The sequence below is a fragment of the Dioscorea cayenensis genome, chromosome 5, assembly GCF_009730915.1.
Source record: "Dioscorea cayenensis subsp. rotundata cultivar TDr96_F1 chromosome 5, TDr96_F1_v2_PseudoChromosome.rev07_lg8_w22 25.fasta, whole genome shotgun sequence".
In the NCBI taxonomy this organism is placed as follows: domain Eukaryota; kingdom Viridiplantae; phylum Streptophyta; class Magnoliopsida; order Dioscoreales; family Dioscoreaceae; genus Dioscorea; species Dioscorea cayenensis.
In genome coordinates this window covers 13273481-13286623 of record NC_052475.1, presented here as the reverse complement: position 1 = coordinate 13286623, position 13143 = coordinate 13273481, and the positions used below count along the sequence as shown (strand labels likewise).

The 13143-nt window shown below is 41.2% G+C and overlaps 1 non-coding gene across 1 annotated transcript; it reads left to right on the top strand.

The window, feature by feature from the left end:
- The first annotated feature begins 5150 nt into the window (after positions 1-5150).
- On the top strand, positions 5151-5257 carry LOC120262633. Its single transcript, XR_005536895.1, has one exon. It is a non-coding gene; the product is annotated as a small nucleolar RNA R71 (small nucleolar RNA).
- Positions 5258-13143: the final 7886 nt, after the last annotated feature.

Genomic DNA, 13143 nt, shown 5'->3' with positions numbered 1-13143 from the left:
ATGACCCAAAACTAGGATTAGCTCAACAAGACTTAGAAGTTCTTAAGAGTCCATTGAAGGATAGAACTTAGTGTTCTAAGGCCAAGTACTCAAAGTAGTGTGTTATGCATACAAGAGAGTTAGAGTAGTCACATTAGCTATTCCCAGGGCATCTACAAAAAAAATTCAGTGCACATGACAATAATAGGGGTAAAACAAGATTCAATAAAGCATAGCAATGAGTAACTCACATCAATCATTAATCCAAGCTAAAAGAATCTTACAAGAATGAACAAAGCCATCATAGGTAACACTAGCATGTAACAAATGGTACTAATAAATGAAATACACCCATCCCCACACTTAGTGTTGTACATTGCCCTCAATGTACACTAATCATAAAAAACATGCAAGAAGAAGCAAAGCAAATAATAGAGGAGGGTGAAAACGAAACTTCCCCGGTTCATCTTGTGTTCGTCGTGAGGTGTGACTCAACAAAAGGTGTGGTGAGCAATACATGTCTCGTCCGACCTCCATTAAAACTTGGAAAGCTCAGTAAATTCCCTCAATGCCCTGCGAGGCAACAAGGGGACATCATCATTCCACAAAAATTTAAGAATACAAACACAAGGGAGAAACTAGAGAGTTGTCAACAAAACACAGAGATGAAATAACATAGAGTTCGACAATCACAAGTGGGTAGGGTAAGAACCATGCCAACTAATTCAAAACACAAAAATACAAAACAAAACAAACTAAATTAAATGATAGGTGTCCATGCTTAAACAGGTCGCTACTCATCACATTTTGGTACCGGTGGTGGTGGCATGGCGGCAGAAGGAGCGGTCATATGGTGCGAGGATGAGCCAAAGTATGAGGTGATAAAACGGTGAAAATCTGCCTTGAGTCGGCGCTGTCCCTCAATGATCTGGTGAAGCTGGCCACGAATCTCATGCTACTCCTGTCGCACAGCCTGAACTTCTCCCTTAATCCCCCTCAGTCTGATGTCGAAGTCAGGTAGTGATGTAGTGATGGGGTGGGAACAGTCGCGCCCTCAGGCTCTGACTCTGTGTGCTCTGTCTGTCGCTAACTGGACTCACCAGTGGCCTGGTGACGTGTTGGTCTGCCACTCGCACGCACGCTCACCACCAAGCCTATCGCCCTTATGTGGGCATGCCTGAGGGGTGTTGTACCTCCTACAACGGTCATACCACATGTCTGCTCAAATAAACCCATGCCACGGATCAATCTAGTCACATAGGGCCCAATAAATATATCTTCCAATCGTGTATACGAGCCCTGGTGAAAAAATGCATCATCAACAAGGTGGCCAAGGTGAGTAGGACGTCGTTCAAGAATGGCATACATCGTGTAAATATCGGCTTGAGTGACAACCCCCTTGCTATCGGTCCAGCCCCAAATAGAATGAACAATCAAAGCATGAATGAATCTGTGCGCGCGAGTCAATCATGCGTGAGGCCTTTCGGGTCTGATCGTGACCAGCCAAGGTTTCCCAATAGTTGCTCCTATCCACCTCACTTGGGAAATCAAGCTTAAGACGAGTACCGGGCATGGAATTGATAAACTCATCATCATAGATCCCCAAGTACCTAGCAAAGTCCAAGTGGTGCATAGTACACTTTTTCCCAAAAACTTGAAAGCAGATGGTGATACACTTCCTATCCCACATGGAGTATCCATCTTGTCGTGCCTTGAATGTACTCAAAACCTCCAAGGTTAATTGGTGAAAGGTTGGCTCGTTTATGGCAAAAAACTTGTCCCTAACAATTATGTGATAACCATTCCTTTACTTGATTTGCTATCCCGAGGTCCTCCACAAGCCCCCAATCAAGGTAGCACAATATCCCAAATGGTTTTGTCTTCAACTTATCATATCTCTCTCGATGATGGGACAACTTGAAGACCGGTTCACTGGGTGTAGACGAGGGTCCGGTGGTTCTTGGGCTTTTGGAGGCCAGTCTCTTAGTGTTAGGTATCCCTGCAATTAAGATAAACCTTGTTCAAGCTCATAGGGATACAAGATAAACCAAAATAAAATGCAAAAGATAGAGGAAACTAATGAAAAATTGAATTTTTGAGGTCATACGGCCATATGTTGGCCGTATGGTCGCTATTCATGCGGCAAGAGTTTCCCCTATAATCATAGAATCAAAACATGTTTACATAAATTTTAATGAAAATTCATCCATGACATTCACAACATCCAAACCAAGCAAAATGCTAAAGAAATCCCTCCCAAAATCTCCAAGAATGCCCAAGAAATGAAAAAGAAAAAACTAGGGCATTGACAAAGCATACCGATGAAATCTTGAGAAAACAAGCTTTAAACTCGGAGAAAATCACTAGATCGACATCTCCAATGGATTGGGAGGAGTTTTAGGAGAAAAAATGAGAAGATTTAGCCAAGAAATGAGGGAGAAAGAAGAGAGAAATTTGGTGGAAAATGAGAGAGAAGCGAGAATGGAGGAGAGAGAGAAAAGAGAAAGATATAAGAGGGGGGAAGAGAGAGGCCGGCTCTAGATGGCCCCCATACGGCCCCATATGGGGCGCCGTCTGGGCCATTTGGCCTCTCTCGGCCGAGAGATAAGGCTGTCGCAGACGGCCCCGTAAGGGGGGCCGTCTGGGACCCGTCTGAGATGGCACAGAGCCTCTGGTTTGCTCTGTGTTCATCTCAGACGACCCCCATATGCCCCAGTATGGCCGTAGGACCTTAAAACTCACCCTGAAACTTCAAAATCCTACTTTAAACGATGTACAAATTGTATGGCAAGGTCAAAGACTTCTCCAAAAATGAATGAAATAAATAAAACGACGATCTAGCACATGAATTAACACGTTAACATGAGTTTCTCAAGAATTTACACAAATACACCACAATTAGAATGACAAGAGCAATGTGCCAAGTGTGAGAGCATGAACTTATTCAAAAGTAACACAAGTCTAAGAAATACGAAAAGTGAAATGAACTAGAAACTAAAATATGAAAAATGAAAGAAAACACCCCCGAATGCTTGGGTTGCATCCCAAGAAGCACTTGTTTAACATCATGAGCCTGACGTACCTCATTCCATACCTCATGGGGGCACAAAGAGTTTGAAGCCACCCCGGTTTCTCTTGGAATGTTGTTTCTTCCCAGTAAATTCAGTGACAACATGGAAAAGACCTCACATTGTTCATGAGTAGAGAGGGGTGAAGAATTTACCTTTCCCCCTTGAGATGTGGGGTGATGAAGCTTGGTACCTTTCTTTTTTCTCCCATGAATCTCCCTCCACACTTTCTTCATAAATGATTCTTTTTTCTCTATTTTCCATAGCATTGGTACAGGTTACCTTCTCTTTTGGTTGCTTCAAGTTGCAAATTTGAGGATGGTAGTGAGGTTCTTCCTATCCTTCACTCTCCAACTCTCCCAAATACTCATCCAAAGGGTTTATCAAGAGTACCTCCTGCACACAATCAGAAATTAACCTATCAGTTTCATCAATATAGTAAAGTGTGTCATCATGATCTAAGGAATGTTTCATAGTTGCCTGCAAAGTGTACACCACTTCCTCTTCTCTAACTCTTAACGTTAATTTCCATTCTTTTAAATCAATTAGAGAACTTGAGGTACTGAGGAATGGTCAGCCAAGAATCAGTGGTATCTCCACATCCTCATCGTTGTCCATGATGACAAAATCCACAGGAAAAACCAATTTGTCCACTCGGACAATCACATCTTCAACAATCCCACGAGGTTTCTGCGTTGATCGATCCGCATGTTGTAAGGTCATCCTCGTGGGCCTTAACTCATCCAAGCCAACTTTCAAATACATGGTGTAGGGCATAACGTTTATGCTAGCCCGTGAGTCCGCTAGAGCATTTTCTTAGACTCCACCTTCAAGCATACACGAGATAATGAAGCTTCCCGGATCTTTCAACTTTTGTGGGACTTTCTTTTCTAAAATAGCTGAACAATTCCCCGTAAGTGCAATGGTGCCTTCTTCCTCCAACTTTCTCTTATTCGTGAGGAGCTCTTTTAAAAACTTGGCATATTTCGGCATTTGAGTCAATGCTTCAACTATCGGGATGTTCAAGTGGAGTTGTTTGAGGATGTTGATTAATTTTCTAAAGTGAACATCCTCCTTGTCATGCTTCAATCTGGTTGGATAAGGGATTAGAGGCTTGTACTCAGATGATTTTGACGGTCCTTGTTGTTGCAGCTTGTCATTTCTTCCCTGATTTTTGCCTTCACTACTTTGTTCAACTAGCTTGGGGTCTTCCCCGAAGGTTACCCCACTTTTCTTGACACTTGGGTCAACTTTGACCCTTGTCTCCACTTACCTCCAGCTTCTAAGAGCAATGGCCTTCAAGTGCTCCCTTGGATTGTCTTCCGTGTTACTTGGAAGACACCCTAGAGAACATTTAGAATTTGCCCTCGCAAGTTCCCCTACTCGATGCTCAAGTGACTTTACTAAAGCTTGGAGGTTTCTCAAGACAGAACCTATCTCACTGAATTGTTCTGCATGCTGATTGAGCTGAGCATTCACCTTGCCAAATTGTGCATCCATGCTACTAGTTAGGCTATTGAACCTGTCATTAGTACTAAGCATGAACTTGGCAAGGACATCTTCAGTAGTAAATTTATTCTCAAAGGCCAATTGTTGAAATTAAAATCCTTGAGGTGGTGCACCTCTTTGTTGTTGGCCTTGGTTCATGAAAAATTGGGGTGGTTCTTCCAACCTGGATTGTAAGTTGAGCTATACGGGTTCCTTTGATTTTGTTGCCCCTCAATATAGTAGACATTCTCAATGGAAGCAATAGAGGAGCTAGCAATAGGACATTGGGCTGCACCATGCCCACCACCGCAAGTACTATAACTCAACACTGATTCTTGCCTTGAACTACTGCACATAAGAAGATCAAGCTTTCGAGTTAACACATCAACCTTTGTGGGCAAGGCTTCATTGCTACTCACTTCATAAAGCCTAGCAGTCTTTTGTGAAGATCCTCTTGAGGCCCAATGTGATTCATTGCTCGCCATAGACTTAAGTAATTGGTCGCCCTCATCTGGATAGTTGTCGCTAAGGGAACTACCCGCTGCGGCATCAATAAGTTGGCAAGTAGCATAATTCAGCCTGTTGTAAATGATTTGTACTCACATCCATGAGGCAAAACCATGATGGGGGCACCTTCTAAGGAGATCCTTGAATCTCTCATAGGCTTCAAACAATGTTTTGGACTCCTCTTGTTTAAAGGCTAAAATTTCTTGCCTCAAGTTCGCCGCTTTGCTTGGCGGAAAATACCTCCCAAGGAATTTCTCAACCATATCCTTCCATGTTTTTATAGACCCCAGAGACAATGATGTAAGCCAACGATAAGCTCCGTCTCTCAAACTGAATGGAAATAGTCTCAAATGGATAGCATCATCTGACAGCCCATTAATCTTAAATGTAGAGCAAATTTGGAGGAACCGGGAAAGGTGGTCATGTGCATCTTCATTTGCAAGACCATTGAATTGTACCGAGTTCTTGACCATGTCGATTGTACTTGCTTTAATTTCAAAGTTGTTGGATGCCACGGATGGTGCTTGAACACTAAACTCATCACCCGTGAATTAGGGTCTTTCATACTTGGATAGAGTGCGTCGCTCTTCGGCCATGATTGAAGACTCTCTATCCTCAATTTCAATGTTCTGTGTACCCGACACTTCACCAACTTCTCTCAATCTCTGATGTAAAGTTCTTTCAATCTCACTATCCGGTATAATCAAGGTCGATAGATGATAAGTGCTTGTGCGGTATGAATGCGAAGCATTCTTTCCTTATGTTAAGCATTACCTTTCTCGGGTTTTTACTCAAATTTGTGTGTTTTTATGTTACTCTTATGCAGGTAGGGTTGTGAGGCTGATTATGAAGGAAAGAAGCCAATGTGGATCATAATGCACCAATTTTGGAGGAAATCTTGCTAAGGTTCAAACGTGAAGACATAGGTCGGGTGTGAGATGCTAGAGTGTGTGCCAACCTCCTCGTATTTGAGTTAGCACAACCATTTGGAGGGGCACAAGGGCAGTCATACTCAGGCATTCTGACTTATGCATATAGAACATGATCTCCACCAATGGTCCCATATACAAGCAAAGTACTGTAGCAAAATACTGTAGCAGCGCTGTTCACACCGGCCGAGAAAACTGCAAAACAGAGACACCGATTTCTCGATCTTTTCCCCTATCTTTGGAGGCGTCGGCGGCTAGGGTTTGGAGAGGTTTTGGAAAGGCTTTGGAGAGGTTTGACGGCCTTCGACACCGAGTTTCCTTCGGAAGAGAGCTATTGGGGGAGCTTTTGTCGGCACCGATCCGGCGAGGCGTGCCCTAGGTTTGACTATGGGACCTTTGAAGAAGACGCGGCCGATCCACAAGACCTTCGACACGAACACAAGGGCTTTTTCATTCATGGATTGCATCTCTATACTTTTGATTTTATTATCTATTGTATTCTGATCCATGGAGAGCTAAACCTCTAGTTGGTATTTAGGTATTTGTGAACCCTAGGATGTATTAGTTTCATTGAAACTTTTTATTATGCTTTAATTAATTGATGTTATTGTGAGTTCCAATCTTGAATGTTTGATTGTGTGAAAACTCCCCTAGAGTGACACTAGGGTTGAGAGTTCTTGTTGGTAACCTTGTCGAGTAAGTGACACACCACGAGTGTTAGACAAAGCTAGGTTGGAGAGGGTTGAGAGGGTGAGTCGAGAGGTATAGGAGCATCCCCTTTCCCCTCTGATGTGTTAAATTCTACCTCCGTTGCTCGAGTTCTTTGCGGCCACAATAGAGTGAACGGTCAAAGGGATGACCTTCCACTGGGGCATAGTTGTAGGTGCAACAGAGTGAAGCGCAAAAGTGATCTTAGTATCTAGGGCTTAATTGTGGTTAGGAACCTTCCACCTGGACCAAAGGGTTAGGTCTACTATTAGGAAGAGATTTATCACTTGGAATCCCTAGAACTTATTGCAATTCTATACGAGTGCGAGGTGTCGAGATTGTTCGATTTCTCCTCCCGGACATGTATAGAGTTAGACATGGTTGACCTTAGATTTGGGATCATGTAATTAAGGATTTCCACGACTCATTGTTTCATCAATTAGGAAGTATAATAGAGGGTTCTTGCACTTGAAATGATTGTCCTAGGTGGAACAATATCCGGGTACCCCATTTATCATCGACTGCCTCTCTAATCTTTTACTTGTGCCTCCTTTATCTTTTCTTATTTTTATTTGCATTGAGTTTGTTTCCCCATCACTTTGAACATATTTCATTCTAGTTAAATAGCAATCTTGGTGGTTCTAAGCACTATTCCCTGAGGATTCGACTACCCTCTCACCGGGGTATTATTACTTCGACTCCCGTGCACTTGCGGTTTACACGCATATTTGGATGTGTCAATGGATTTGAACGTGTCATGCACAATACCTTGCAAAACCAAGAAAGATTATAGAAATTAAGATCAAAAGAAAAGAAAAATAACAATAACAAATGAGTAAAGAATTGAATGGCTAGAGTAATAATCTAAAAGTTTCCTAGAATTTCTTAAAGTCCCCGGTAACGGCACCAAATACTTGATTGCTTCTCCGCAAGTGTACGGGATCGCCAAGTAATACCTCGTGTGAAAACATGAGGATCGTATTCCACGGCACTAAGGATCTCCTATTACTCCTTCTCGAGCTATTATCTAGCCTAAGATCTCAAGTGAGAGAATTTACTCTAATTAGAGAGAACAAGCAATAAGCAAGCAAGAAACTCAATGTAATGCAAAGGCCTATGGATGCGGATCCCCTCGAGGGGTTATCATGAAACATGGATGATGAATAAAAGATGCAAGGGTAAAATGGATCATGAGTTTCCAAGATTAGAACAACCCCAATTTCTCGGCGATTGAACCCTAATCCCATACGAACATAGATAGGAATTTCTTCCAAATCCACATTCCTATGATTGCATTAAATACGAGGAAATCTCACTTAGGAGTAAGCCTACTCTTCTTCGTCTTAAACCTACATGGAGGGCTACCAAACACCCGATTTCTCGGAGTGATGATACAAGTATCCCCTTCTAATCCATTCTTGATCTAATACATCCGAGCAAGTCACATCTACATGCATCACGCATAAAAGAGCTACGGATTTCTCCTTAGTGTAGCGCTTAGCATGAAAACAATAGATTAAATCTCAAAATTACCCAAGCATGGATTTAACAAGTAATCATCAAAAATACATGATAAAACCCCCAAAGGTTCACCAACACCCGGTGGCCTTGGGGGTCAAGTGTGTCATCATCCCACAACAAGCAATACAATCAAGTGAAACACAAAAGAAAAGCATAAGCGACACTCCCTAGATGAAATGGTGGAGGAGGAGGTAGAATATATGACGAATGACGCTTCCCCTGCCAAAGGAATGCCGAATGACGCTTCCTCTAGCCCTGGGTCTCCTTCCTTCCAATCGTGGTAGATCTCCCCTTGAATGATGTTGCCTTCTTGCCTTGAGAGTCTTGGACCTTGGCCTTGAATGATCTCCTAGCTTCCTTGCCCTTCTTCTCCTTTCCAAGGCCGCCCAAAGCCTCTAAAGTGGTCTCCCAAAAGAAGCCTAGCAAAAAGCCCTTTGTTCTGCCCTAAAAGTCAGTATTTATACCCCCCATGACATATGGGCCATATAGGAGTCGTATGGGGGTCGGATAGCAATCAAAATCCCTAGATTCGCTTTTCATACGGGATGCATATGGCCCCGTATACTGGGTAGTATTGAAATCTTGGCAGATAACTCCAAATTATTCCACTGCTACAGTGCATATGGCCCCATACTGGGTAGTATGGGGGGTGGTATGAAATTCCTATTTTCTTGTCTTTTTGGCCTAAATGATATCTTCTTGTTCTTCATGACTTCCTTATGTCCTACAAAGCAAATAGTAGACGATTAAGCGTAAAACGGGCATCAAACCTCACAAAATACATGCAATGTGAATACGATATATATATGAAAACACCTACATTTAGACACTTATCAACAATTATATGACTCTTTTGGCTCAGAGAAGCTATCATATTCATCATCATCTTCTGGGTTATATAGAGGTTCCCCTCCTGAAATAACCATCGAAGTCTCCACTTGCACATCTTTTTCATTTTCAATTTTCTCTGTTAATTCCCTTACTAACTCCCCGACTTCTTCAGGAAAATAATCTCTAAGGGTAATCAGAACCCTTTCCTTCTATTTATATTCTTCAAGGGTCCTATATACTCCTCAATAATGGATTTCATGCACTTTGATTGTTCGCACTATTGCTTTTTTTTCTTGTTCTTCTTCTTTGCCTGTTTTGTCTGGTGACCTTTATGAGGTTGCTGAAAGCGTTTCCAAACGATCACTGGCATTTTATCCAACTTCTTCAACATCTTCATTGATCTTTTGGATATAAATACCTCCCATAACTCTTCTGGAACAACACAAGGTTTGTCATCCTCTGTTGATGTAAATATCACCTTGTTACCAACCACTATGACTTCTCTTTGAGATGACTCCTTTGGGTTTTGGGCAGTCACATAGTGTATATGTTCATCTGGTTGCTTGGATAAGACATTCTTTGAGAGTGCAATTTTTCTCTCTTGGTATTGTCGCTCGACCCAGTCCTTGAAAACATAACAATCTTCTATTGTATGTCCCAACACCCTATGATATTGAGAGTAATTGGGATGATTTGTCTTGGTTTGCTATTTAGGTCTTTTGCATTCAAGGCACTGCAGACCTTCTCTCACAGCATCTTTGAAGATTTTATGTACTTTATCTCTTTTCAAGAAATACTTCTTATTCATCCTATCCTTCAAGGAAGGAAGAGATCTTGATTCATTGTCAATAGCACCTAAGCTAGGTACCTTAGCCTGTTCGGGTTTATGCGATTCTGCTACGCCTTTCCCTTTCTCAATATTGAAGGTGGTAGCAGTGTACTTGACGCCTTCAGTCTTCTTGGGTTTGTCTTTGTCACTCCTTGAAGTGGTTTGGAAATTAGACAACACCTTCTAGATGGTCCTTTTCAATTTTTTAGCTTGTGAGATTAAGCCATGGAATGTAGTGATGCTAGATGTACTCAAGAAAGGCGACATCCAACTATCAATGTTCCCGAGTAATAAACTCACCGCTTGTGGTTGATCAAGTGGTTGTTCACATTTGATGCTCAAGTTCCTCTATCTCATAATGTAATTGACCACCTTTTCAAATTTGTTTTGGTGAGTAGATACGAGGTCAACAATTGTGATTTTGTAACTTATGCCCCCAAACCGTTCTCGAAAGGCATCTTTCAGGGGCTGCTACCATGTTTGGATTGACTCTGGTTGCAGATTTGCTTACCATTCAAATGCTACTAATGCGAGACTTGCAGTGAACTGTCTGAGGAAGAGTGATGGCTTCGCATTTGTATCTCCACAAGCCATCACAAAATGAGCCAAATGTTAGTCAGGATTGCCAATCCCAGTAAATTTTTTGAATTTAGGGACATTATATCCCTTGGGGTAGGGCACCAGGTCGTGGTAGCTGAGATAGGGCTTGTCTCCATCTATCTTTGTCTCAATTCCCTTGGCTTGATTTAATTCAGCAACTACCATTCGCTGTATCTCTTCCCGCATCATTACAGCTGATCGGGAACGTAAGAGGTTCCCCCATGTTCCACTGGCCTGAAGGTTTCCTTTCGATGAGGTGTTGGACTTCTCGACCTCTGCACATTCTCCGTATGAAATCATGGGGATACCCTTTGCTCGACTGGCCTTAGGGCTTCTCTCGGCCGTCGGGTTTTACTCCTCGATCTTTCTACTTATTCAGGTTAATTTTCCATGAGGATTTTAATTTGTTTCTACATTTGTAACATTGACCTCATCAACATTGTCGTGTTTACATTGAATCTTTGATATTCAATATCACGATGTCCCTTTTGAGGAACAAAGACAGGTTCATCCTCTTCATCTTAATTTAGCCATTGTACTTCTTTGTGTTTCCCTGGTACATAGAGCAGTGGAAAGGTAGTCCCTATCCCTTGCTCCTCATGTGGTGGCACATGACTAGAACCTTCGTCTCCATTAAGGGAGCCTGCTGCTCTTCTATGGGATCTTGTAACAGGTCCTGGTTGTTCTTGTTCGGGTGCAGGATCTCCTCTTACTTCAGTAACCATCCGGCAAATGTGTATTTCCACATTTGCATCAGACATCTTTTCATCTTTCATTTCCCTTCTCCATTAAAATTTAGAGCGGGAAACCTTGGGATTGATTTCTTACAGGGGTTAAATGGTCAATCATCATCTTCTGCGTTGTTGAAATCAATTGCTTCTTTTTTTGATAAAATTCTTTTGGTCTTATTTCTCTGTCAGCAGTTTCTTTGATGTTGCATAAGTCTTGTAAAGGTTCGACCAAACGAATTCTTGTGATAGGATTTTGGAGGTCTAACAACCTTGTTTTCACACAGTTGGAGACATAGGTCTGCAGTGGTTGCGTTCTTCTTCTCCAGGTTAAGAGGTTCAAATGAGTTTTTGAAGGTACTCGTTTGATCATTCTTGTGTCCTTGGAATAACATAAAATCCAGCCTTTGTTTTAGAATTTTGACTTTCCTTTGTGTGAGCCTTGAAAACACACTTTTCTTCTTTGGTGTGTCTTCATCAGATGAATGCAAAATTCCGCTTTCTCACCTCTTTGCTATAATGGTAAAAGTGGGTTCATCATCATCATTCATTACCCTTTTAGGGTGGGATAGCCTCTTGAATGTAGATATTCTTGGTGACTCCTTGACAACAACATTGGGGCGACGACCTTTGGATGGAAGCCATGAGATTGTCTAGTTCTCCTTCAAAGGTGCAGGTGTCCTTATGAATTGTACTCGACTCAGATATCGTGCCAAAGGTTAGCTCAGCTCCTACAGCTCCAGTGTTGAATGTGCAGTTGGGCAATTGAACCTCAGTTCCTTCGCCAAGGAAAATCGTGAGTTTCGGGCTTCCAGAGACAGTTAAGTTCCTGAGTGCCATTTCTTTTTCGTTTCCTGCAAAATAAAAAGAAACATTATTAGATTTCTTTCATATGATGTAGGAACAAGGCCTTTACTTGTACTTTTGCCTCAAAGATGAGAGGAGAAATGTGTCCCCACCGGGTGTGCCAGAATTTGTGGGATCAAAAATACGCGTCTGACATCATTAAAAGGACACCAGACATTACATCGAAGCAAAAATATCATATTTGTTTCATGGGCTCTTTCATTCCTAATAGGGGCAAGCCCTATTATTAATTACCCCAGATTAGAAATCTTAGGAACCTTCGATTAAGGGCAAAAGTACAAGTAAAGGGACAAGAGAATTTGCGACTTATAAATTTTGTTATTTTATAACATATATTCAATACATCATATATATGTCAATACATGACTTTTATATATATATATATATCATATATCATTGTCGCTGCCTGTGCCTTGTCACCGCTTTGCATGCCTCATTACCGTCTTCAAATAAATATTTCATGACTGCCTTAAATTTTCCTTATAATATTTGCTGCCGTTTTGAAATGAACAAGTCACCGCTGCCTGTGTCTTGTTACTATATTCCATGTCTTGTTGTCGCTTTGAGGTTGCTTTGAGACAAATTTAACCACCACATTGAGATGATCACCCTTATCATTGCTTTGAGATTAGTAGTGCATATTTCTCTATTATTCATTTGCTTGCATATCATTTCTAGATATATATATATATATATATATTTATTTATTTATTTATTTATTATTATATTTTTAAATTTATTTATTTATTTATTTTAATCCACACTTATCATAGTGGGTTATATTTATCTATTTATTTTTTAGAGGGGATGTGAGCATGCAGCATGCATGATTTTTTATTTTTTTATTTTTTATTTTTTGGTATGTATGCTCCCCAATTTTATCTCATACACGTGTGCATGCCAAAATTTTTTATAGCTGCCCGATATGCATGTATGACATGATTCTAATGCATCATCTCCCACCTTTTTATTTGTTTGCATGCTATTTCACCAAATACACAGTATCATGCATACGTATAATAATTCCCATGTATATCTCTCCATGGTGGGCCCATATGCTTCTCATCATTTTTTATTCTTCTTTTTTT